At 37.5% G+C, this 24,204-nt stretch overlaps 1 protein-coding gene across 45 annotated transcripts in view; it reads left to right on the top strand.

The window, feature by feature from the left end:
• ERC2 (ELKS/RAB6-interacting/CAST family member 2) overlaps nucleotides 1-24,204 on the top strand; it is a 983,951-nt gene that overhangs the window by 499,591 nt on the left and 460,156 nt on the right. The gene's annotated exons all lie outside the window — the stretch shown is intronic.

Below are 24,204 nucleotides of genomic sequence, written 5' to 3'. Positions count from 1 at the left end.
GTTTCAGAATGAATCCTTTAGTCCCTTAGGGGAAGTAGAGAGGTTAACAGAGTCTGTAAATCAAGGCTTGGTATCACTGGATTTCTGGCATCTCACCCATGGAAAGGAAAGAGTCATATGATTATCTTAACTATGTTAGAGGCTTTGTCAGTATTTGTCTGGAGGACAGGGAATGCCCAAATTGAACCCTCAATTTCATCCCTTCCCTCTATAAAGAGGAAAGTGAGTCCCTCAGGGCTTTACTCCTAAAATACAACATCAATATAGAAAACAACATAATGTTTAATTATATGGATCAAGTCTAATGACATCAGTCATTTGGACAATAAGAAATCATTTTAGATGCCTAAAATCACCTTATCTAAGGTTGAGAAACAGACTCTTATTTTTTCCTCTGAATTTGTTCAATAATTTCTGACATAATTTCTTTACTGTCTCTCAGAACTCTTTTCACAAAATATAAGCTTAAGCTTTATAGTTTAAAAATATGATAATATGATGTAGAAGTTTTTTAGTATGTGGAAGAAACTTGATACTAGTTCTGTTTTGTTATAAACTCTTTTTGCTAAGTAATTTCCATTTATGTTTCTTAATTATTTGTCAAGGAACTTTTTAAAACAAGTGGCAGATGATTGCATATGGTCCCTAGCAACCTTTTGGGGAAGGTCATGGATATTATAGATACCTTTGAGAATTTGATGGAGATTAGGAACCCTTGGAAAAGTCAACTAAATCTTAAATATTTGCTTGCTGTTTCAATATATGATTCTCTAAAGCTTGGCCATGGACCTCAGTTTGATATGCCTTTGCGCCATAAGGATTTGGAACAGAAGCTGGGGCCAGCCTCACCAGAATTCCTGCAAAGATCATGGCCTGACTTAACTTTTTTTTTTTTTTTTTTTTTGCTTTATAGAGCCGCACCTGGGGCATATGGAAATTCCCAGGCTAGGGGTCAAATTGGAGCTGCAGCTGCTGGCCTAACCCACAGCCACAGCAATGCAGGATCCAAGTTGAGTCTGTGACCTGCATCACAGCTCATGGCAATGCCAGAGCCCCACCCCACTGGGCAAGGCCAGGGATCAAACCCATATCCTCATGGATACCAGTCAGGGATTAATTTCTGCTGCACCACAATGAGAACTACCCTGACTTAACTCTTTATCTTTGATTGTGTGTTTATGATCACAAAACACTCTGCAGGGGATTATTGAGACAGTGCTTTCACCAGGTGTGTAATCTTGAATTTTCTACTTGATTTTTATCCTTATAATCAATGCTGATTTCATCTGAAATGTTTTTGTTTAAGCTTTCTCCTGAGTATTGGTTTTGCTTTTCCTTTCTGTGTGAAATACTTAAAACTTCTTCTTAATAGTATGGAATGGTGGATTCCCACTGAGCAGATAGCTGATAAATTATTTATTAATTCACTTGTTTTTTTGCAAAGGGCATTTTATAGGTTAACAAAATGAATGTCCTCTATGATTTCTGGGGTAGCCTGAAGAGGATATGATTGTTTTGATTTTTACTTGGCATTAGAGACTTTTTTGTTTTGATGGATTAGAAGGGCATGTTATATATTTTTCTACAAATTAGTTATCAAGGGTCTGAATAATTTCAGTGATGAAATCTGATCCTCATTTTCACAACTGAAAAAAAAAATTACTCTCAGCTTTGGAAGTTAATCTGTCTTGGGAGGCTGATAGCAGGTAGCACCTCACCTGAAGCCGTCCTCACAGTCTTTGATCATTGCTGGATGCAGTACTCTGTGAACATTTAAAATGGCAGTCTTGAACAGAAAGCCAAGCCAAATGCTCAGGTCCTTTGGTTTTTAGGGATGAAGGAAAAATATCTCAAAGGATATAGTCATCCAACTTACTGGTCCTAATAAAATCTTTCTGACATAAGTGTCTACTATGAGCTCATAGTAATTTCCATTTTACTTTATGTAAAAAATAATACAATTTTACATGCACACAGATAGGAGCTTTCTCTATACGTGTTCCTCCAGAAAAGGGAAAATTGTGCCATTGGGTTGCTGGCACACACCTCCGGTTCATATCAGTGCTTGTGATTATGTGAGTAAGAGCAGATACTGGTTTCTTACATATAATATTTAATGTAACAGCTTACAATGTGTGCCCAGGCTTTTCAGGGATAATGTCAGATAAAAGTTGCTTTATTGTCCTTCATTTGGTTATAAAACCTGCTAATATAACATCTGTTGGCTGTATGTTTAAAACTAATGCGTTTCCTTCCTTTTATTCTCTTTTGCTATCCCCTTTCCTTTCTGCTTATCCTCCAAACTGCTGCTTTCACCCTTGCTCCAATCAGCTTGACTTTCAGGTCAGTACTCTCGGTTTTTCTTCTAACTGCCTTTCCCTCCTAAGCTCAGTTTATTGCTTTCACTTGTTTAACAAACACATTTCTGAAATGGTTTTCCTCTGGCCACCACTTTTTTTTCCTTTTCATTTCATCCCATGCCTAGGGAAGTTTATTTTATAAGAAGCCTGTATAGGTGGGAAAAGGCAAAGAAGAAGATGAAAATAAATCACTGTTGGATTTTTTTTGATACATTTTGTTCCTGGATTACTAAATCAGTGAGAGAAATCGTCATGAAAACTCCTTGAGTGTGTTTCTCCTGAGCAGCTTAGAAAATAGGTTATGTGATGCTAAAGCATGGAGCAGTGGAAATAACAAAATGCAGGATGCTAAATTTAACCTAGGAGAACAAAAGATTTGCCTGTGACACAGCAACTTAAAAGCTGAATTTAATAGTGCAAACCATTCAGACTTTTCGCTTAATAAATCACTGTGTTTTGAAAGATTTATAATACTTCTTTTTAAAAGTCACTTTTGAAAATTATCAGTGTTAGTAACATATTGTACACACATGTTATTTCCTGTCATTGTTTTGCTTTTAAACTTTTTAACTTCATTTTTATTAGCCATAGACATACTTTAATTACCTAGGGCATAGCATATGGAACCAAATGTAAAACTAGATTCATTGTTGACTGTATGCACCACAATATTAAGAAGCAAATTGGACATTTTGTTTGCAAATGCATTCTAGGTTTGATTCATCTAAGGTGGGGGGCCCAAGTTAATAACTGGTTCTCCTTTAAGTCAGGCAAGCCTTCTCTTTCCAGTAATACATAATAACATCTAGTGGTTTCTTTATCATTTAATCAGTGAGTTTACTGCAAGATGCTCATTGTGTGATTTGGGCAATCCAGACTTAAATTAGTGGCCAATATAGTTGCTCTTTCAAAGGCCAAGCAATATTATTTTCTTCTCTGTATTTGGGATCTGCCCCTCTTTATTCTGTCCATTGCTTATCATTTAAGTCCAGTAGTGAATAATTTCAAAACGAGACCTTCTCACATGGCAATTTTGTTCCCCTCCGCACACCTCTGTGGGCCCTTCCCTCCCCACAGTGGTGTGGCTCATAGTCCTTGAAATTGAAACTATTTCTTTGATATTCCCACATACCACACTGGGTATCTCAGAGGAACTGCCTTGAACTTCATCACCCTGAAGGAAGCCCATTCTCAATAATTCTCCAAACAGATCTAAACGGAGATTAACAGCATAGCTCTACTGCACTGCTCTCACCAAAACCTAATGACTGTTAATTCTGGTGCCCCTGTGTGGAGAAACAGATATCATAATAAGGATGGGGGAGGAGGGGCTTGGCCACATGGAATTGTAACCCTTCTTTCAAGTTTTGGATTCACTCATTTAATGAAGCTTTACGCTTTTATCCCTGCTTGTCTTTTTTGTTTTCTTTCTCCTTTTGCCTTCCCTTTGCTACCCCTCATCTGTACCTGTTGATATTTGAGCTCTTGAGACCAGGGACCCATTTCATTCTCACACCTAGGCTCCCTGCCTTGGCCTTCGATGCTGTCCACAGGTATTCTGCTGTGTCTTTGTGAGCCAGAAACTGTATTCTGTAGTGTTTAGTAGTTTGTGTTTGTGTGTGTGGCAATTGAATGTGAACTCAGACTCTTAGAAGATGGGATGCAGGATTAGGGCTGAGAGAGGTTGTAAATGTTTGGAGGGTCTCCGGACAAGAGTGTGCTGATTTGGTTTGGCAAAAACTGAGAGAACTATAGTGGTCAAAACAAGATTCAGATCATTTCAATATTTTTTAACCTTTTGCCCAAATGAACATAGTGGAGAAAATGTACAATAATTGTAAATAATCTCTAGTTATATTTTTAGTGTAGGAAGAATTGGGCAGCCCTGTTCTCCTGAAAACAGAAAAGCCTATGGAGTCCTGTAAGGTTTTGGAGCTTTGACAAGTTTCCAGAGTTAATTGTGCTTTTTGTCCAACCACTTCCAGGTTTACCAGTTAAAGTAAAATGAAATGTAACAGTTGAATTGAGTACAGGTTCTCTGGCCTTTGTTCTTTCTTTATATAGCTCACAATTGAGATACTTGTATTTGCGTGTGTGCACACATACATGTATATACATTTATCACATATATTTTTTTTTAAAAAGTCTGATCTTTCATACTGTAAAAGTCTGTAGTCTACCCTGCGCCTCCCTACCTCCCAATCTGAAGTTTGAAAACTTTAATAACTTTTAGGTCTTTTCTATGTGCTGTGGACTCCATGGGAAATTCATCCCTCCAAATACTTTTTAAAATGGCCTCATTTCTTTTTCAAACTCTGTGTAGACTCTCCTCCTTAAATTCAGGTGGACAGATGTTAAACATTGAGTTTGGTAAAATGCAAATGTCATATTTTAAAACTGTTCAGAATCTCACTCCAGAAAACTCCGCTTTTGTCAAGAATCTCTTTATACACAAACCAGTGAGAAGCTGGAGAGGTTTTTTTAGCAAGATCTCTGCATTGTACTCACGAGGAGGGTTTATGTGAAATTTGCTCATGTCTAGGAATGATTTGTGAGATTAGAATGTGACTTATGAGGGATGAGGTTATCTAGATAAATGTATGCAGCAATTGACCAAAAAAGGGAAAAGTATCATTTGGGATTCAGTTCAAAATCCTGCCAGAGAATCAATCCAGTAAAACTTTGATTTGCCTCCGATTTGCTTTGGATCCTGGGTCAGCTGCTTCCTTGTTTGTGCCTCAGTATCCTCTCTTGGAGAGGAAATAACTGTCTTTGGAACAAGTTTTCTGGGCTCTTCCTTGCATATGTCTGATGGAAGGGCTGTTGGTGACTGGGCCTTATGCATCTCCCTGGCAAGCAGGCTCAAGCTGATGACTGGTGCCTGGCAGTAGGTGTGAGCTCATTGTTATAGGGTCACTTCAAACACGTCTACCAAAATAACCTCTTTGTGGTGTTTCCCCACAGCTTAACACTGCCCTCTAAATCCTTCATTTTTCTAGCAAAAGATGAAGTCACTACTCCCAGACCTCAGAGTCCTATTGCCCATAGAAATAATGAAAAACACCCTGCCCTTGCAGTTTGCTCTTTACTAGAGTCAATGCTTGGCCCCATTCCCTCCGCAAATACAGAGTGAGCACCCCCTGTGTTCTAGGCTGGGCGCTGCATGCTGGCCTGGCATTTTGGGAAAAAAAAAAATCACATTTTATGTAATATTACTACTTATAACACCTGTATAATATTGAGACTGTCAGTCCCTCCATCTTAGAGAAGAGGAAACTGGAGTTCATTAAAGTTAAATATTTTGCTCATGTTTATACAGGTAGTAAGTGAAGGCATTGGGGTTTTCCCCTAAAAGCCAATTCTTTCTGATTTACTTAAAAACTTTTTTTTTTCCCCTGTTTCTTCTGCTCTAGTAGCTTAGTAAAGACTCTCAGAAGCCCGCAGGAGGGAAATGTGCAGTTGCGTTCAATCTGTGGTTTCCCAAATACAGTGTTTGTAGAAGATATTCCATGAAGCATTTTGGGGGCATGCTGTCCTGTCTGCTGTGCAGGCAGCCTCTTCTTTTATCCTGAGATTCATGCCCTCCCTCCCCTTCCACTCCACCTTTTCTACCCTGAACTGGTCCCGTGTGCACAAATCCTGCCCTGCAAGGCCACCTCAGGTATCACATCCTCCACTCAGCCTTTCCTGAATGCCTCAGGCAGAAGCAGTTTCCCTCTTGATCTCCTCAGAGCTTTATCTAACTCTTTTCCTTGGCCTGTGTCACATCCTACCTTGAATTAGGACAGTTAATCAGTGCAGTGTATCTCCTAGTAGACAGCAGCCTCCTCTAGCACTGGATGGGTCTCTAGCTCCATGTGCTGTTGTGACACACACTGGAGGTGGCAGGCATACTCCTGAATGTTGCTGAATAAATGACTGATGAAAAAAGGAACTTCCATTAGCTTTGTCTCACTCCTCCCACCTTTTACTTGGTCTCCACAGAAATGTGCTAGTAAGCTTTTTTCTGGAGGCTGAGTGGACTACACTAGATACCATTTCTACCTTCAGACAGGAAGCCCTAAGAAAAGATACAACTGGTTTTCTATCAAGCTGGATGCTTGAAAACTCAAAAAAGAAAAAAAGATACAAATAAAAGGAGAAGGGAAAAGATCTCCTACCTCATTTTCTGCTTCCCTCCTTCCCTCTTTCCTTCCATTGTTCTCTTTTCCCTCCCTTCAACTTCCTTTACTCTTTGCTTTTTTTTTCCGTTCCTCTCTGTCCTTCCCTACTCTTCCCCTCCTTTCTTGGCCTTTTATTAAAATCCTTCTTCATGAAAAGGTCTGTGCTAGGTGTTGGGGATATAGCATGGCCCCTCCTCTCACTGAATTCAAAGACCACTACTTCCTATAAGGAAGGATTTGGCCACTAAGAAAAATAGTTTGTCCCATTTATACTAATAACTGGAAAAACTGGGTTTCAGGTGTTTTTAAAAATTCCTTTTCCTGTTAGGGTTGAAGGGGGTTATCCACAGGTCAGAAAATCATTTCCCTCTTTAAAGCTGCCTTATACTAATGCTGACATTTCTGGTGAAGTGTCAAAAAATTTTATGCCCAAGCAGAACTGGTAGAAAGCCAGAAATTAGTTGACTCTGCTTTGGGTGCAAATATTTTATTGGGGATGGAAAAAAGTTGTTTTCCCTGATTTACAACTCCTGCAAACATAAAGTGGGTTCTATATTTGGAAATGGTTTTGAACCTTTGAGGTGTAGCCAGGGGTTGGTTCTTGCACCTTTCCGACCTGGCCTTGGTGAGACTTGCCATGGCTAATGTTTTGCTGAGCCAGCTCCAATTTGTAGAACTAGGTCTTTAAGCTCTGTATTATTTTTACTTTTTAGCTTCTGCTTAAGTTGCTGTTCTGGCACTCTATCTGTACTCTCCAGAATAGTAGAAAAGATTGAGGAAACACAATTTGCATTGTAGTTGGAATATTTTGTAGTACAATGTGTTTCTGAGGTTGCTTGAAAGGAGTAAAACCATTCCAGTTTGCAAATCACTTAAAACAATGACAACAATAAAATACCAACAGCAAAATCAAGAGCGAATCCCAGACAAGCCTATTAAGTCCTGGCCCCAGAATAAGAGATGTTAAGTTAGGAGAGGTTAGGATATATTTGTATTTTTTCAGAATCTTTTCTTTTCTCTATTCCTCCCCTGCTCCTGGCTTTTTGTTGGTGCTACCATATGGATGAATATCAGCAAATAGTAAATCTCTCAAGATATGTTAGTCTTTTTTGTAAATGTTGAGAAAAGAAAGGAATTTAAAAAAAATAGTTTCTCAGTATTATTATAAATCACTTTCTAGAAAAATAATATCTTGTTTCCTTTATATGGCTTTTCTTATGAAATGTGAATTCTATCACTTCATTACCCACAATACCAGGTCGAGTTGTAGGGAAACCTATCCAACTAGTGACTGGGACTTTCTTCTGTATTGGGTGAAGGTGTTTGGAATTTTCACACTGTGTAATGTCACATTTTTGCTAGGCCTATGTTTTGGGAGGACCTATTTAAAAATGAGTGGGCACTGTGTATGTTTCTCTGAAGAAACTACTTTGTTGTTGATTTATCTAACAAAGAATTTGGGGGATTTTCTTTGTAGGGAATTTTGATGATTCTTTTTTTATTCTATTCTAAATTTAATGAATACTATATATGAAAATTACTTATATTAAAAATATGAAAGAATTGAATAGGAAGGCAGAAATTGGCTGATTTTGCTTTGGGTGTAACTATTTTATTTGGGCTGGAAAAAAATTGTGTTTCCTAATTCATGGCGCCTGCAAAAATAAAATGGGTTGTATAGCATCATTTTTATAGGAAAATTTTATTTCTAGAAACTGTAGAGATGGCTGGTAAATGGAAACAAATTTCCCCTCGAAGACCCTCTTTTTGCTCCTTTTTCTGTCAAAGAACAGTGAGACTTATGTTTTAACTCAAGCTTGCCCATTGATTTTTTTCTTCCATTTTTTTTCTAATCGATAACATTGTTAATATAAGTATTATCATTATAGGTATATGCAGAACTGAGTGCTCAGTAACTTATGATTTACAATAATTTTTTAAGGAAAATTGAGAATGTGTAATTCTAACAGTGTGTTGAAGACACATAATTGTGAAGACGTAACAGTGACTATAAGCAACTCCTGAGACATTTTAATGTGGGGTGGGGCATAACTTCATACAGATAATTGCTCTGCAAAATTTTACTTCAAGGCCTAGTAAAACCTCTTTTAAAGTTTTGAGAATATAATCACCACCTTTCTCAGATTGGAACGTGAAGTAAGAAATAGCCTCTCACTGGTCTTTGGTATTGGTCAACTGGAATATTCCCATGGCTGGACAGATCTCGATGTGATGTGTGAGTTGAAGTGTAAGAGAGTGGTTTTAAATTTAACTTCAGAGCCCTCTGCTATTTAATCATATGTCAGTTTGATGGTTCCAAGGACAGCATGATATGTTGCTCACAGATAATTACTGTGGAGAGAATGAGTTGGTTATAATAATGAATAGCTGGAGAATCTTCTGATAGCCTGTGATGAGTGGGTCTTGGTGAGAAACACTCACTGGGTAACTGGTACATAGGTGTCCTATCGCTTTGGTGAGTGTGAGTGCTCTTGCACTACCTAAACATGCAAAGCAGTGGGCTTTTTAGGGATTCCTGAGCAGATAAAAAAAGCACTACTCTTGGATTTTGTGTATGTCATTTGTCCTAGATCTGTTATTACTTCATGTTAGTATTTTGCTGGTAATCCAGGTTATCCAACCTGCTATTTATTGTCAGAATATTACATGTAGAAAGTTAAATAAATTCCACCCTAAGAAACAACATCAGTATTTCTGTGGCATGCTGTACATATGTCCACATGTCTTTAAGCCTATTCCTTTGTCTGTAAAATGGAGATAATTGTATTACAGCTCATGTTTTATGAACTTTTCAGGATACGTATTGAGTGTGGAGCATGGTCTGGCACATAGCAGATGTTTCTTAAGTGGTGATGGTTGTAGTTGTCATGGTTATGGTTGTATTGAAGGTTTTCCTGTGAGAGTAGAGAGTTCATACAAGAGAAAAGTGGGAGATGATCTTGTCAAGGGAGCTTCCTTTGTTTTGTGTTTCCTAGTAGAAAACACAGTTGCTGGAATAAAGATTGTAGACTATTTTTTTCCCTTAAGCTATTGGGAGATTTTGAAGGTAAGGTTGAAAACAACATCATCCTTCTGAATGCTGAATGCTTTATTCCTGAGAGATATGAACAAGGGAACTAGAAAATTCATGTCATACTTATTGAAAAGTAATTTATCTATCTATATATATATACACACACACGTATAAATTAATTTATTCAATACATATTTGTCTTATATAAAGATGTATTTTAGGTTTTTCTGGAACCAGACAACTAGATAACCAGGATTTGGTCACAACTTTTTGTAGCGATATATATAAAGACCTGAAACTGAGTTTAGAGGATAGGCCAAGTATCCAAGTATATTCCTTCATCCATTTATTTTCTTTATTCTTTAACTTAGTAACTTTCATCAAATAGTAATTGTATGTCTGCTCTGTTCCTGGTACTGTGGTATAACTAAAACTATCCCCAGAAGTAGGATCTAGAGAGATAAAAGTGTATTGATATGATTTATAGTATGATATTTATGCGTGTGCCATAATGTAATAATTGTTATGCACTTCAATGTATTTATTTATTTATTTATTTATTTATCCTTTTTTTTTTTTTTTTTTTTTTTTTAGGGCCACACCTGTGGCATATGGAAGTTCCCAGGCTAGGGGTCAAATTGGAGCTACAGATGCCCACCTACACAACAGCCATAGCAACACCAAATCTGAGCCGTATCTGCAGCCTACACCACAACTCATGGCAACATCAGGTCCTTATCCCACTGAGCAAGGCCAGGGATCAAACTTGCGTCCTCATGGATGCTAGTCAGATTATTTTCTCCTGAGCCATGGTGGAAACTCCCACCTCATTTTTTTTTTTTTTTTTTTCCTTTTTGCCATTTTCTTGGGCTGCTCCTGTGGCATATGGAGGTTCCCAGGCTGGGGTTGAACCGGAGCTGTAGCCACCAGCCTATACCAGAGCCACAGCAACTTGGGATCCAAGCCATGTCTGCGACCTATATCACAGCTCACAGCAACGCCAGATCCTTAACCCACTGAGCAAGGCCAGGGATCGAACACGCAACCTCATGGTTCCTAGTCGGATTCGTTAACCACTGAGCCAAGATGGGAACTGCAACCCACCTCAATTTTTTAAACAAAATATCTTTGAGTAGTTCCCATTGTGGCTCAGTGGGTTAATAACCCACCTAGTGTCCATGAGAATGTGGCTTTAATGTCTGATCTCACTCAGTGGGTTAAGGATCCAGCATTCCTGTGAGCTGTGGTGTAGGTCACAGAAACATCTCAGATCCCATGTTGGTGTGGATGTGATGTAGGCTAGCAGCTGCAGCTCTGATTCTACCCCTAGCCTGGGACCTTCTATATGCCACAAGTGTGGCCCTAAAAAAGCAAACAAACAAATATCTTTAAGGATTTTCCTATATCCGTGTAGAAAAGCTTTTTATTCCTTTTTTACCTCTGCATACTGTTCCATTAAACCTATCTCCTCCTAAAGGACTTTTAAGTTGCTTCAAGACGTTTCCTTTCATACAGACTGCTGAAGTTAATAACTTTGAATAGTCTTAATTTCATATATACATGAACATATCTGTAAGATAAATTTCTAGATGTGGAATTTCTTGGACAATACATTTTTAATTTTGCTAGATTTTGCTAGTTGCCTTCTATAGAGACTAAACCATTTACAGTCCTATCAGCATTACGTAAGAGTGCCTTTTTCCCCCAGTAACTCTGTCAATGAAGTGGGGTTTGTAAGCTTTTTGATCTTTGTCAATTTGGAAGGTGAACCATGGCATTTAGTTGCATTTTTCTTTTTTTTTTTTTTACATTTTAAAAAGTTAGTTTTATTTATTTTTTTATTACTTAATGAATTTATTACATTTATAGTTGTAAAATGATCATCACAATCCAATTTTATAGGATTTCCATCCCACACCCCCAGTGCATTCTCCCACCCCCAAACTGTAATTGTATTTTTCATTTGCTTTTATCTTATTCCATGTGAAGTTGTACATATTTAAGTATGTTTATATTTGTCAAATTATTTTGTCAGTGTTTTCCTTATTTATTTGTAGAAGCTCTTTATATGTTAGAAAAATTATCCATTTGCCTTTCATTTGAATTTTTTTTTTCCAGGACCGCATCAGCAGCATAGGGAATTTCACAGGCTAGGGGTCATGTCAGAGCTGTACCTGCTGGCTTACGCCATAGACACAGCAGTATGGGATCCAAGCTGCATCTTTGGCCTATACCATAGCTCATGGCAAAGCTGGATCCTTAACCCACTGAGCAAGGCCAGGGATCAAACCCACTTCCTCATGGATACTAGTCTGATTCATTTCTGCTGCACCACGATGGAACTCCCTGATTTGAGTTTTAAATGCTTCCCCTGTTTGGCCTTTTTTTTTTTTTTTTTTTTTGGGCCAGTGGTGGATTTTTGTTATTCAGAAATGTGTGTGTGTATGTATGTATGTCTATATAAAACTATATATATATATATATATTTTTTTTTTTAAATTTTTTGGCGAGGGGTACTGTGCCTGTACCATATGGAATTTCCACACCAGGGATCGAACCTGCACCACAGCAGTGACCTGAGCTACAGCAGTAACAATGCTGGATCCTTAACTGCTTAGGCCATCAGAGAATTCTCTAAAAATATTTTTGTGTAGTCAAATGTATTGTCTTTGCTTTCATGTCTTCTGAATTTTGTATTATAGTTAAAAATCTCTTCCACACAAAAGAGTATAAGAACAATAGTCCTGTGATTTCTTTTGTTGTTTTTTATGGTTTGATCTTCTATATTTAGTCTTTAGCCCATCTGGAATTTATCTTACTGTAAGGTATGAAGTATGGATATAACTTTATTTTTTCTAGGTCAAGGGAAGTTTAAATGTCACTTCCTCCGTTGCTTTTAATTGGAGTTAGCCTAGCCCAGGTTAGGTTTGTCTCTTACAAATTCATGTAACTTCCCACTAGAACACGAAGCACAATCTTAATAATTCTTGTTCAGGTCTGTCTAGAGTAGAACTTCCATTTGGAAAGGACCTGCCTTTATTCATCCAGTGCCTGTAAAATAGTAGATACTTAATAAATATTTATAGAATGAATTAATAACATGAGTTGTAAAGATCTGAAGTTATGAGGAGGTAGAAATTATAAGTAACCAGAAGCAATGGAAAAGGCATGCAGGGTGGAATGTGAGCCATCGAGGCTCGCATAGGAGGGGAATCAAATCAACAGCTTGTTGGAAGATTAGCTGGTCCTTGCTGTGCAGGACCATAAAACAACCCTGTGTTGAGAGTCACTTTGGACTTCGGATGGCTTTCCCATACCCTTCTCTGTGATATGCAGCCGAAATATCTTTTTTTTTTTTTTCTTCTTGAGAAACCTAACATCTTAACTTTCCCTGGATTCAATGAGACTTACCTACATGATTGAGACCCCTGCCTAACTGTTACAGGATGTAGGAACAGGTGTGGAAAATATGTTAGTAGCTAAGAACAGGAAGGTTTTGTCCAGGCTGTTTTAGACGCTTTAGGATAGCTAGATATGCCTGTCCAGTAAGCAGATTGAAATGAAAAATCTTGAGCTGGACAGTTGAGGCATTACCCATGGCACCACGTGGCAAATTCTGTATGTCGTGGGCATTCAGAGGAGGGAGGGGTCAGGGAATTTTCTGTAAGCACAATGGTATTTGTACTGGACCAGCAAATGGGGAAAGATTTTATGAGGTGTAGAACTAGGTGGGGAGCATGAGCAAAGGCAGCAGAGGTGGCAAGGTACGAGAAAGGCTCAGAAGAGAGGAGTTCTGTAGCTTAGGCTCTGGAATAGGGGGAAGAGTGAGCAGTAGGAGTTTGCTTGGACAGGGATAGCCTTGAGTGCTTAGCTAAAGATTTTGAACTTTTTGAGCCTGGAAAACATAGTCAGGAGTATCTTCTAGAAGGATTAATTTTGTAACATTTCTGTGATGGAAGAGTAAGCAGTAGACCAAACTAGAAGGAATAATAGCACTGAAATAAGGTGGTGGCTGTAGTGATGAGGAGAAGGGAACGGGTTTGAGAGATGCAAGGATAATTGATAAACCAACAGACAAAACACAAAAATATGCAGCCTGTATGATTTAACAAGAGCTAGAAAGATAGGAAAATCAAGCAGATAAAACCTAGCTACTAGGAAAGCAGGAAGAAAATAAAGATGTGGTTCAGTTATTTTGCTCAAAACAGTCTGTAGTTGTAACTGTTGCTGTTATAGCAGCAGAAATAAGAAAAGACTTAGTTGAGTACTTATTTGGTGCTAGGTGTGATGCTATACGTTTTTCATGGTGTAGCTCACATTTTGTGTATAGCAACTCTACAACAGTAGGTGCCATCTGTGAAATTATTAGTCTTGTTTGTGAAATGAGGACAGTAAGGCTCAGAGAAGTTAAGTAACTTTCCCACTATTACACAGCTATTAGTGGAGCCAGGATTTAAAGTCAGTTGTTCTGATTTCAAAACCCAGAATCAATCACTGTGTCCTAATCTGCAATGAGACTTTTTGTGCTAAGATAAATTGATCTGGCCCAAGAACTCCTGGTACCATAGGGACCTCTTTTTAATGTGCTTCTTTTGGGGTGGAAAGCTATTTTTATAATACAAAGGATTCCAAGCATTGATGAAAACCTCTTACAATGGAAGTTGAGAAGCTGTTTGTGTTGGCAGTTTCCACAGCCTTTTTTGAGCTGCTGGTCTGAGTCGTCACCCTCTCTTGAGTAGGAATGTGGAATTCCTTTTTTTGAAGTGAGTTTGAAGGGGCCTGGTGAGTGCGCCTCCATAGAGGCAACAGCAGCTTTGTAGATTGGAGGCAGTCATCAGCTCTGGACTGCTTTCAAGAACATGGACGGCAGAGATGGGGAAGACCTCAGGCTATCCATCCTCCTGCCTGCCTAAGACAGTTCCTGGTGGGGAATTCTGGGGAAGCAGCCAAGAGAAAAGATGTATTTCCAGGAGGGGTTTTCAGCTTCTTCCAGGAATCATTCTTGGGACAGTTTTTCATGGCCCCACACAGTATGATCAGAGAATCCTAGCAGCATAAAAGCTGAAATGAAATGAAGGCCTTTTAAAAAAATGATGTATGGTGATCATCCTTTTGGAAAACAAAACAACTCTCTGGTAGAGAGACGGTCTTCTCTGCAGCACAGTATCTACATCTCCCTTGATCTTGTCTCAGACAAGTGGGAGGGTTGGCAGCACATAACAAAGGCTGAGAACGCAAACTAATGTACTGGTGTGCTTGTCCAGGCAGTAATCATACTGTGGAATCATTTCTTCGTCATCATTATGTTAGGTCAAAGGGTAGATACCATACCATTAATATACAAGGTCTTCCTCCTACAGAACTTGGATTTTTTTTTTTTAAACGTTGAAGACTTAAACTTTTTAGCTTTAATGACTTCATCTGTATACCTGATAGAAAGGATCTGTGTTGCCTTCTCAGTTCTCAGAGCTGCTGGTGAGAGAAGAATTTCTTTTCTGCTGTTGTTTGTCAGTTTATTTGATTTATTGTTTCATCTTTCATAGACTTTTTAATTTAGACCTCTAAAATTAAGTTTTGGATAGAACGAAAAACATAACTTTCTTCCACTTTTCTATATTTTAAGTGTTATTTGCAGGTTTTTTTCTCATATAATCAACTAAGTTTTAAAAGCACATTAGACCTTTCAAAAGACCAAATTTTAAAAAAAGTTTTATTGACCATTTGATTTACAATGTAGTGATAATTTCTGCTGTGCAGCAAAGTGATTGGGTAACACCTGTAAACATTCATTTTTGTTCAGATTACAACCCTATGTTTTTAACACAATTTGGGGGAAAGATAATTCTAGGTGCCTTTCTTTGAAAACTTTGCTGCCATTCATTTATCACTTTCCATGGGCCAGGTTCTGTATAAAACACTGATGTGAAATATTTTTTTCTAGTTCCCACAACAATGCTATAAAAAGGATAGTAATTTGCAATAGGCAGATGAATGAACTGTGGCTTATGTTATTGGTAACCTTTCATCCTCTACTCCAGATAAAATCAGTGAGACAAAGTTCTGTGTTTAAAATCCCTTGCAGTCTTCTCCTTGCACATTGGGCAAATTAGCCAACTCTATCCTATCTTATGAAAACTTCCACACTCTAGCCCTGGGTTGTTTCTAAGTCTTAGTGTCCCCCACCCCATACATACAACATACACACAAAGCCCCTCTACCTTCTCATTTTCCACCTGATGTTTGCATTACTGAATGTTTCCTCATTCCTTACACTTACTAGACCTTTCCTATCCCTCTGCATTTGCACACACTTTTTGCATTTCCTCCCCTTTTTTGTGCAAAACTCCTACTTATCTTTGAAGTCCCAATTCACATGTCATCCTCTGATTCCTCTTAAAAATCAGTAGTTCTACCTTGTGTTCTGACAGCATTTATTTTATGCTGTTGTAAAAACATTTTGCTATTTTCCAGCTACATCTTTATCCCTTCCTCTAAACTTTGAACTGTCTAATGATAAGACAGTTTCCTTTTCATCTCTGTATCTTCTTTTCCTGGCACATTGTTATTGCTCCATAAATATTTGTTGGATGAATAGATGGATAAATGGATGAAAAGATGGGTGGGAGGACAGACAGATAGATTGTCAGCAGAGAAGCCAGATAGGAGCTATTTCAGTGTCTGGAGAAGAAAACAAAGACGTTGAGTTAAGATGGCAGTAATAAGACTAGAGAAGAGGTAACTGTTTGGATAGACATTTTAAATTAAATGAAAATGGCAGATTATGGTGATCCACTGCATTTGAAGTGTTAGGAAGACAGGACTTACTCTTCCTTGACTTTCTATCTTGGATGACTTTGATGGAGTAGAAACTATGAGAACTAGGGTGCATTTTGGCTCTAGAGAGGAGATATTTGAGAATTTAGTTTTGAATATATTGAGATTGTTCGTAGGCAGATTTGAGAAACTGACAGATCCTTGCTCCTCTAGAGGTTGGGATGACAAGTTGTTGCCTAATTTTCCCTCTTTCAACTCCACCATCTCTTTCCAGCCCTTTAATCCATGCCCCAGTCTATGTATTCCTGACATGAAAAGATATCCAAGACATGTTGTAAAATATATAACATCATCTGTTGTATTATCAAAGGGGGATATGTGTTTATATGTGCATTATGCATAATAAATTTCTGAAAAGATTCGCAAAAAACCCTAACATTGAAAGTGGTTATTAGGGCAGATGAAGGGGATATAAAAATTTATTTTATTTATATAAAAACTTTCATTTTTATAAATTCTTTTATACTGTTTAATTTTAAAAAATTAACATAATTTTAAAATTAATATGTAATTCATATGCCATAAAATTTACCTTTTTAAAGTGTATAAATTCAGTGGTTGTTGGTATATTTACAAGGTTGTGCAGTCATTACCACTATCTAATTACAGAATTAAAATTTTTGTCACCCCAGAAAGAAACCCATATTCATTAGCAGTCGCCTTCATTTTCCCAGTTATTTCCTTCTTCCCTCAGCCCCTAAACTACTTTCTGTTTCTATGGATTTGTGTATTGGAACATTTCATATAAATAGGATCATGTAATATGTGGTCTTTTGTGATTGGCTTCATTCACTTAGCATAATGTTTTTGGGGTTCATTCATGTTGTAGTATGTTTCAGTACTTCATTCCTTTTCACTGCTGAATAATATTCCACTGAGGATGTACCATATTTTGTTTATCTATTCTTCAGCTGATCAATTTTTGGGCTGTTTCTATATTTTTTTTTTAGCTATTATGAATAATACTGCTATGAACATTCATGTGCAAGTTATTGTTTTAATATATGTTTCCATTTCTTTGGGGAAATACATCTCAGAGTAGAATTGCTGTGTCATATAGTAGCTCTTTTTAACTTCTTGAGGATCTGCCAAGTTGTTTCCACAGTGGCTGTGCTATTTTTACATTCCCACCAGCACCTTATAATTGTTCCAATTTCTCCACATTCTCACCAACATTTGTTATTCTTTGCCTTTTTGATTATAGCCACCCTGGTAATATGAAGTGCTATCTCATTATGGTTTTGATTTGCATTTCCCTAGTGGCTAGTGATATTGAACATCTTACCATGTACTTATTGGTGATTTGGTGTCTTCTCTGGAGAAATGTCTGTTCATGTCCTTGGCCCATTTTTAATTGCATTTGCCTTTTTATTGTTGAGTTGTAAAGGTTATTTATATTTTCCAAATAGTAGACTCTTATTACCAGATATATGATTTCTTATATTCTTTTGTATACTGATAATTTTACAGTTGTACTTGCTATTTTCTATTTTAAAAAAACCTTTGTCCAATATACAGTAGTTGATATTTTGGAATAAGAGAATTTTAAATAATAAAATTATCGTTTTAAAAATTATGTTCTCAAGGAAAGTAAGTGAATTTATACTATTAATACTTATAATTAAATATGTTGCTTACAAATAAGTTACCAGTGGACAGTTTTACATTTGCATTGCTCTTTTGAGGGTCCCATGGGGGAGGATTAGGAATAGTTTACCAAATATTAAGAACTTAGTCAAAGTGTCATCTTGACTCTAAACATAGATACTCCTACAAACACACATGTGGTCACTTATATTAAATAGATGCTTATTCTCTTTTGGTGATATATTTTTAGCTACATTTGAAATGGACTTTACCTTGAATATTCACTTAGCTTTTGTCTGTTGATATGACTGAACTTAAAAATTTGATCCCCTTCCAACCAAATGATTTGCCCATTTAAATGCTCAGGGTATGGCCTCATTTTATAGTGCCATAAAATGAAATTTAAAAAGCCTCTCCAGAGAAGTGTGATTACCATTTTTTCTTTAGTTGCTAGCCAAGCTAATAAAATTCTTAGCAGTTCTGTCATCACATGTCATATAAAACTAGATCTAATGATGAAATCTAAGAGAGGATCCTAAGCACCACAGCCTTCTATATAGCTTAAGAGGAAGAAGTGATCCACCTGATCCATTAGACACTTGGATTTACAGAAGCAAGGCTTAATACACTCTTCCTCCTCTCTATACAGGGCAGATGAAGAAGCTCTGGAAAAGGTTGGGCTTGCTAAGGATCAGCTGGCTGGCTGCTCAGGGAAGTGAAATTATAACTGCGTGGCCCTAGGGTGCTGTTATGTTCCTAGTTCTCACTGAGAAAACACTTGGCTGTGATTGGAGATAGTCACATGAGCCTTTCTTCCATATATGTATGCATCTGTGCGTGTGTGTGTATTTTTTTTTCCTAATTTCTGACCAGAAGATTTCAAATCTTCCTTCTTTTCTGGCTCCCCAGCATACCTTCTTGGGTTCTCTAGCACACAGTCTCCTTTTTCAAAGGTCTCCATTAAAGCCTGGGACCTTTCTCAAATTTTTGACAGCCAGTAATTCATAAAGGGAAAATGAATTAACTCCATTTTAGCATAGCATTAGGGCAACTGAGTTGTTTGGAACTGATTGCTGCAGGCTGTTAAGACAGCTACTTAGCTTTCAGGGCTGGCAAGAGAAGGATGAAAAGTAATGAGTTAACCTGCTAAGAATTTGGCCATTTTAATCATTTGAGTCTGGCTATACTTTGTCTCCATTTATACTGAGTGGGGAAACAGTTATCTTGATAAGCAAGGATTTATCTCACCCCACCTCTCAGTGGCTGCTTGGATTCAGAGTAGAATGAACTCCTTTATGTAGCAAAGGGAATGGGCATGCTTTGTATGAGTAAGAAAAAGAAAAAAAAAAAAAAAGCCATTGGTATTTTTTTCAAAGTTCTTATCAGCAAAGAGCATTACTGAGAAATCCAATAGGGTAGTGATGACATTCAATTTTATTTGTACCAGGAATGCACAGATGGCTGGAGTTAGCAGCTATTTAGTTTTAACACATATCTCTCATTAATGTTAGTGGGAATTACTACAGAGTATCAAAGGGGGAAAATAGGAGAGAGTCTGTTGTATCAAATAAACGTACATCATTTTTGTGCAAAGGTCACATACTTTGAATAATTCCTTTCTATAATTGTAACTTCCCATAGTTAGTTTATTCTTCTTGCTGAATTTGTATGTTGTCATTGGTATTTTTAATGGCTTGAAGAAAAGCATTTCAGCAAACTGCCCAGGTTTGAGACTTATAATTAGTCATTGCAGCTTGTGGGATCTTTTCTAAATAGTTCAATTGAGATGTGTTTTTACATAAAAGTTCCCCTTGATTAATTGCCCAGGAAATACTTCTAGGTCATAGAAATTTGTAAATCTGTATAATAAAATATTCCATTCCCAACAGGTCAGTCAGTGAGAAACTTGTGGTTTTTTTTTTTTTTTTTTTTTTTTTTTTTTAATCAGCACATGTTCAGGTGTTGCTAGGACTTTTTTCTTTAATGAATTTCTACCAAACAACAATATAGAAATTAAATGCCAACAGCCAGGAAAGCTACAGTTTTTATTTCACTTCTACATTGAGGATGGAAACAAATAGATTGGATTTCTAGAGGATCCAAATTAAAATATGGTATTTAAAAAAGATAAAAGGAAATAAAATCAATTAATTAAAAATACAGGCAACATAGGACTTGAGTTGACTATTGTGCAAAAATTTAGTAAGGATTTAACATAATATTTTCTAATAGGATATGGCTTTCTTCATGGGCTCAACTTGAATTTGTTGAATTTATAGGGGTTTCCAGTTTCTTCAGTTGGGAAAGAGGAAAATTTTTTTGCCTTTGATCTCTTCTTGTGAAGAAGAATTCTGATTTGATAAGGTGTAACAAGAAAGACTTTAGGATTTATATAAGCAAACAAACTTAGTAATAAGAATCTCTGTATGGCGTGAAAAATATGAGGTTGGGGTACTTAGCAGAGCAAAAAACATACCTTTGCAAATGAGTTAATTTTTTCTGCTTTATCTTGAATCTTAAGTATTTCTATATTCATCTAATTAATATTGAAGGTATTTTTCTCATAAAAATGAAAAAAATAATATGACATTTACTACTGGTGTAGTAAAATCAGTCTGTACAATGTAACTATAAATTAGTTCTCATAAATTACACTATGATTCATTTGATAGATTCATTCATCATTATCCTGTAGGAATTTCATAAAATTTCAATTATTCCCCAAATCTTTGCCATTCACTGGGTAATTGGTTTCCTTGGATGCTGTACAAGGAATGTTAAAGCAGGCATAGTCTAACTTGTCCATCTGTCTTCACAGCCTCAGATGGTTTTTAGTCTCTTATGATATCTTTTTATACAACAGATAGAACTTTTGCCCAAAGGAGAAATGCCATCAAAGGCACTTCGCAGGTGTTTGTGTGTAATAAATAAGTAACTACATATGTATATTAGTATGTATGTTTATGTGAAATATAAGTAGTATATGTATGTGGCTTAAATATATATGTATGTGTGAATACATATGTAAGTAGGTATATGTGTGTATGTATGTGTGTATGTATATCTTCTGATCTAAGAACAGTATCTGCTGAGTTTTCTTTGGTGAGAATAAAAGATGCTTGGAACTACTGTTGGGGAGTGGTGGTAACATGGCTTTGGGAACACAATCTTATAGCTGGGTAATGATTTGTGTGTGTGTGTGTGTGTGTGTGTGTGTGTGTGTGTGTGTGTGAAGACTATCCTGGTTAACTCTGATAAGAAATTAACTACTGAGGTAAATCAAAGAATAGCAGTGATAGATTAGGGTGGAGTATAACAGATTAGGATGGACCCCAGCTCTGCCTTTTTCTAAATGAAAGAGCCCTCTAAGTAAGTTGCTTACCTTTTCATCATCATTTTTCTGGTCTGTATTAGGGAAAACAATACCTATGTCACAAAGTCGTCTTGAGGATTAAATATATACATTGTCTAGTCCAGATAGATGATGATAAAATGCTGCCTTTTATAGCATGCATGCTTATGACCCTGAGACTTGGTGGGCTGCTCTATGTATGGGTTTTAGATGGGAGAACATTCGTAAAAGTTGGGCTTCCTTGCCTCTGGGAGCACTATAGCATTACCATCCAGGTGGAAACTAGAAAGTACATTAAAAGCTGGATGCTCAGGTTTTTCCTGCACCCCTCCAAGTAAAGATCTTATCACAACTGTAGTTTGGAGGATTGTATCCTAGATCAGGAAAAAGGGAGCATGAGAGGGAAGGCTGATTTTCCTGAGGGCAGGAATCTGCAGATAGGTGCCAGAGGAGGCCTCAGAGATCACATTTTTTCTGAAATGGACCAAAGTCTAGGCTGGTTCTTGGTATTCTCCTATTGTTTTAAGTAGTTGTTATGAAGCATCAAACATTTTCATAGGGGCAGTTGAGAGAACAGGAGTGCATTGATTCATAAGAGCGATAGATGGAATAGAAGGTGCCCAGATACATCCTATGATTGTGAAATGGCTGGGAGTTTTTTTTTTATAGTAGAGAGCTAGGTCCTGTTCCACAAACTCAAGGGGCCAAGAAATGTCACATTTTATATCTTTATTGCCTTTAAAGCGTCTTGGGTGGTGCCCCAGACTTGAGGCACACAACAGGTAAGGGCACAGGCAGATGTGTGACCCAAATGCCACCTTCAGAAGCCCTCAGCAGCCCTATCATGCTGCCTCCTGAGGTCTGAACTTTCAACCGTGGAACCAAGATAACACACAACTTCAGAGAGGTGGATATGTGCCATTTTCACAGTATTTTGTGAGTCCTGCAGCATGGGGTTGGGGGATGGGGACCTTCTTTCCAATAGCTTTGTCCAGAACAAAACACCGATAGTATCCTTTATCAGGTGTCACTGAGTAAAGGTGTCTGTCCCCCGCAACAAGCCAGCCTGGATGCGTGGAGGACCTCAGCCACTATTATTGTTAGTATTCTTTTCCTTATCATTAAAATTACTATAAGGTGGCATTTATAGATTCCTTACTATAATCCAGACATTCTATACGCATTATTTCATTTATTTGTCCTTTGAGTATGTATCCTTTTACCATTCATATCCTGTTCTGTGGATAAAGAAACTGATACAAGAAAATTAATTCACCTGTTCCAGGTCCTTCAGTGAAGAAATGGTTGATCCGAAATGTGAACTCATGTGATTAGGTGCCAAGTCACAACTCTTAAGCTTACTCTGTCCTACTATCACTTTGGAGCTATATCTAGCTGAAGCTACTAGAGCTGATCCAGGGCCCTCCTGATTCAGCCTGGATAGCTTGTTGGTGCTGCTTTTGAAAAGCAAAGGAAAGGTATTGTTCTGCTTCCAACCAGAATCCCCAAGTTAGTCAGGGCTGTTTGTTAAGGGGAAAGTGAAGGTCAGCCACATCCACCTTCCTAGGAATAATGAAGATGCTAAACTACAGCAGAGGCTGACTTAACCTTAGTACTGAACAAAAGGAGACATTCAAGAAGCTCTAATGGGAGTTCCTGTTGTGGCTCAGTGGATTAGAAACCTGACTAGGATCCATCAGAATACAGGTTTGATCACTGGCCTCCCTCAGTGGGTTAAGGATCCAGTGTTGCCACGAGCTGTGGTATATAGGTCGTAGACGCAGCTCAGATACCACATTGCTGTGGCTGTGGCATAGGCTGGCAGCTACAGCTCCATTTTGACCCCTAGCCTGGGAGCTTCCACATGCCACAGATGTGGCCCTAAAAAGAAAGAAGAAGAAGAAGCTCTAATTGATGAAACTGGGGAACCAGCTTAGTGGCAACCAGACCTGCTTGTATTTCATAGCTTACCTGGCAATTCCCAGTGATGCTGAGGGTCTTAGATACACCAGTTGAGTGAACATGTGCAAGTCACTGAACTAATCTGAGCAATAATATCTTTAGTCATGTAAGGAAGATAGGGACATGGCTCTTGTTTCTCTTGTTCTTAAATGTTGTCTCTATCAGTTCTAGATATGTCTTTAGTGGTAGCCAGGAATCTTTGTTGTTTTTAGTTACATGTTTAAAAATTAGGATGCTTTTACATAGTACAGATGAACATTTATATATTTTATTAGCTATGCCTCTTTGTACTAGAACATTCATCACTTGCAGATCAAACATATTATTACACTAATTCTTGCTTAGATAGAATCTAAGGCTGAAAGATAAGTAAGGTAAAAATATTTAAAGAGAAATATTGGTAAGTAGTACACGTAGTACATGGTATAGCAAAACTCATTGAGATAATACACTAATGACTAAAGTTTAGGAAACCTTAACACTGTTATTCCTCAGAGCAATAATTCATTGGGAAGATCTTGAGGAAAAAAAGTGTTTGGATCGAATAAGTCCCCTAAATATCCTACTATGTCCCATTTTGAGATTCACAGTGCACTTTAGAGTAGTAAAGGCTTTGAAAAGTCCTTCAGTATAAGAAACTGTTCCCCTTTATTTCTGACTTTAATCCTAACTCTTCTTTTTTGTTTTGTTCTTTGTTTTTGTTTTTGGTAACAATTATTAACATCCTCCAGAGTTAGTGGTGCCATAACACTGTAAACGATTGAGTTAAGAAAAACATCATCAAATGAAACTGAAACAGGTGATAATGTACTGATGGATTTTGGAAGTGGGTTATTGTGTTGAGGCAGTTGTGTGTGCAAGTGATTTGTTCTGTCTTCTCATACAATTGGGGGGAAATGGCTTACCCCCTCT

This window comes from Sus scrofa, chromosome 13, assembly GCF_054392235.1.
Source record: "Sus scrofa isolate SSC_HxYL_T2T_F1_AM1 chromosome 13, Sscrofa_HxYL_maternal_Yorkshire_Landrace_v2.0, whole genome shotgun sequence".
Classification (NCBI taxonomy): Eukaryota; Metazoa; Chordata; class Mammalia; order Artiodactyla; family Suidae; genus Sus; species Sus scrofa.
The sequence above is the reverse complement of the archived record's forward strand: the minus strand, read 5'-3'. Positions and strand labels throughout refer to the sequence as shown.